Source organism: Fringilla coelebs, assembly GCF_963513975.1.
Source record: "Fringilla coelebs genome assembly, chromosome: 32".
Taxonomy (NCBI): Eukaryota; Metazoa; Chordata; class Aves; order Passeriformes; family Fringillidae; genus Fringilla; species Fringilla coelebs.
The window spans coordinates 19,504-22,920 of record NC_140058.1 but is presented as its reverse complement, the minus strand read 5'-3'; positions in this window follow the sequence as shown (position 1 = coordinate 22,920).

The window sequence follows — 3,417 nt, the reverse complement described above, 5'->3', positions numbered from 1 at the left end:
GTAAGGGCTGTGTAAGGGCTGCACAACACCCCGGGTGTGTATGGGGTGTGTGAGAGGTGTGTAAGGGGTGTGTAAAGGTTGTACAACACCCACGAGTGTAAGGGCTGTGTAAGGGCTGTACAATACCCTGGGTGTGTAAAGGGTGTGTAAGGGCTGTGCAAAGAGTGTGTAAAGGTTGTACAATACCTCAGGTGTGTAAGGGGTGTGTAAACGGTGTGTAAGGGCTGTGTAAGGGCTGTGTAAGGGCTGTATAAGGGGTGTGTAAGAGCTGTACAATACCCCGGGTGTGTAAGGGCTATGTAAGGGCTGTGCAAAGAGTGTGTAAAGGTTGTACAATACCCCGGGTGTGTAAAGCCTTTGTAAGTGGTGTGTAAGGGCTGTACAATACCCCGGGTGTGTAAGGGGTGAACAACACCTCAGGTGTGTAAGGGCTGTGTAAAGGCTTTGTAAGGGGTGTGCAAGGAGTGTGTAAAGGCTGTACAACACCTCAGTTGTGTAAGGGCTGTGTAAGAGCTGTACAATACCCCAGGTGTGTAAGGGCTGTGTAAGGGCTGTGCAAAGAGTGTGTAGAGGCTGTACAATACCCCGGGTGTGTAAGGGGTGTGTAAAGCCTTTGTAAGTGGTGCGTAAGGGCTGTACAATACCCCGGGTGTGTAAGGGGTGAACAACACCTCAGGTGTGTAAGGGCTGTGTAAAGGCTTTGTAAGGGGTGTGCAAGGAGTGTGTAAAGGCTGTACAACACCTCAGTTGTGTAAGGGCTGTACAATACCCTGGTGTGTAAAGGGTGTGTAAGGGCTGTACAACACCTCAGTTGTGTAAGGGCTGTGTAAGAGCTGTACAATACCCCGGGTGTGTAAGGGCTGTGTAAGGGCTGTGCAAAGAGTGTGTAAAGGCTGTACAATACCCTGGGTGTGTAAGGGGTGTGTAAAGCCTTTGTAAGTGGTGTGTAAGGGCTATGCAATACCCTGGGTGTGTAAGGGGTGAACAACACCTCAGGTGTGCAAGGAGTGTGTAAAGGCTGTACAACACCTCAGTTGTGTAAGGGCTGTACAATACCCTGGGTGTGTAAAGGGTGTGTAAGGGCTGTGTAAGGCCTGTAAGGCACCCCAGGTGTGTAAGGGGTGTGTAAAGGGTGTGTAAGGGCTGTGTAAAGGGTGTGTAAGGGCTGTACAACACCTCAGTTGTGTAAGGGGTGTGTAAAGGGTGTGTAAGGGCTGTGTAACGGCTGTACAACACCCTAGGGGTGTAATGGGTGTGTAATGAGTGTAACAAGACCTCCGGTGTGTAAGGAGTGTGTGAGGGCTGTGTGAGGTCTGTACACCACCCCAGGGGTGTGTAAAGGGTGTGTAAGGGTTGTGCAATATCTGTACAGCACCTTAGGGGCGCACGGGGCTGTGTAAGGGCTGTGTAAGGGCTGTGTAAGGCCTGTAAGACACCCCGGGTGTGTAAGGGGTGTGTAAGGGGTGTGTAGGGCCTGTAAGGCACCCCAGGTGTGTAAGGAGTGTGTAAGGGCTGTGTAAGGGCTGTAAGGCACCCCAGGTGTGTAAGGGCTGTGTAAGGGCTGTGTAAGGGCTGTGTAAGGGCTGTGTAAGGCCCGTAAGGCACCCCAGGTGTGTAAGGGGTGTGTAAGGGCTGTGTAAGGGCTGTGTAAGACCCGTAAGACACCCCAGGTGTGTAAGGGGTGTGTAAGGGCTGTACAATACCTGGGGTGTGTAAGGGCTGTGTAAAGGGGTGTGTAAGGGCTGTGTAAGGGCTGTAAGACACCCCGGGTGTGTAAGGGGGTGTGTAAGGGCTGTGTCACAGCCCAGAGGTGCCTGGGGCTGCGAGGGTTGTGAAACGCTTCTGCAAAGGGTGTGCAAGGATTGTGTAAGGGCTGTGTAAGGGGTGTGTAAGAGTTATGTAAGGGTTGTGTAAGCATTGTGTAAGGGCTGTGTCTGTGCAACACCACAGAGGGGCTCACTGGTGTGCAAGGACTGTGTAAGGAGTGTGCAAGGGGTGTGTAAAGAGTGTGTAGAGAGTGTGCAAGGGCTGTACAATCTCCCAAGTGTGTAAGAGGTGTGCAAGGGGTGTGTAAGGAGTGTGTAAGGAGTGTGTAAGGAGTGTGTAAGGAGTGTGTAAGGAGTGTGTAGAGAGTGTGCAAGGGCTGTACAATACCCCAGGTGCGTAAGGGGTGTGCAGTCAGTGTACAAGAGGTGTGCAAGGGGTGTGTAAGGGCTGTGTAAAGGGTGTGTAAGGCATGTGTAAGGGGTGTGCAGTGAGCGTATAAGGAGTGTGTAAGGGGTGTGCAGTGAGTGTGCAATGGGTGTGTAAGGGCTGTGTAAAGGGTGTGCTATGAGTCTGCAAGGGCTGTGTAAAGGGTGTGTATGGGCTGTGTAAAGAGTGTGCAAGGATGTGTAAGGGGTGTGTAAGGGGTGTGTAAAGGGTGTGTAAGGGCTGTGTAAAGGGTGTGCAAGGGCTGTGTAAGGGCTGTGCAGTGAGTGTGTAAGGGCTGTGTAAGGGCTGTGTAAGGGCTGTGCAGTGAGTGTGTAAGGGCTGTGCAGTGAGTGTGCAAGGGCTGTGTAAGGGCTGTGCAGTGAGTGTGTAAGGGCTGTGCAGTGAGTGTGCAAGGGCTGTGTAAGGGCTGTGCAGTGAGTGTGCAAGGGCTGTGCAGTGAGTGTGCGAGGGCTGTGTAAGGGCTGTGCAGTGAGTGTGTAAGGGCTGTGTAAGGTCTGTGCAGTGAGTGTGCAAGGGCTGTGTAAGGTCTGTGCAGTGAGTGTGTAAGGGCTGTGTAAGGGGTGTGCAAGGGCTGTGCAGTGAGTGTGCAAGGGCTGTGCAGTGAGTGTGCAAGGCCGGCACCACAGCCCCGACCTGGGCCCGGCTCTTGGGGTGTCCCCGAATGCGGGAATGGGAAATCCGGGGCTGGGGGGGACAGCGGGTCTGGGACCGGGGGGACCCGGGGTTGGGGGGGTCCCAGGTGTGGGATTGGGGGGTCCCAGGTGGTTGGGATTGGGGGGATCCAGGTGTTTGGGATTGGGGGGATCCAGGTGTTTGCGATCCAGGTGTTGGGATTTGGGGTCCCAGGTGTTGGGATTGGGGGGATCCAGGTGTTTGGGATCCAGGTGTCGGGATTTGGGGTCCCAGGTGTCCGGGATTGGGGGACCCCATTGCCAGGGATTGGGAGACCCTGGATTTTGGGGTCCCAGGCATAGGATTGGGGGGTTCCTGGATTTTGGGATCCCCAAACATGCCAGGTGTCCGGGATTTGGGGGATCCAGGTGTCTGGGATTTGGGGGTCCAGGTGTCTGGGATTTGGGGGTCCAGGTGTTGAGGCTTGTGGGGTCTCTGAATTTTTTGGGGGACCCAAACATCCATCCGAGGTCTCAGGTACCACGGATTTGGAAACCCAGGTGTGTCAGATTTGGGGGGTCAGGTGCTCAG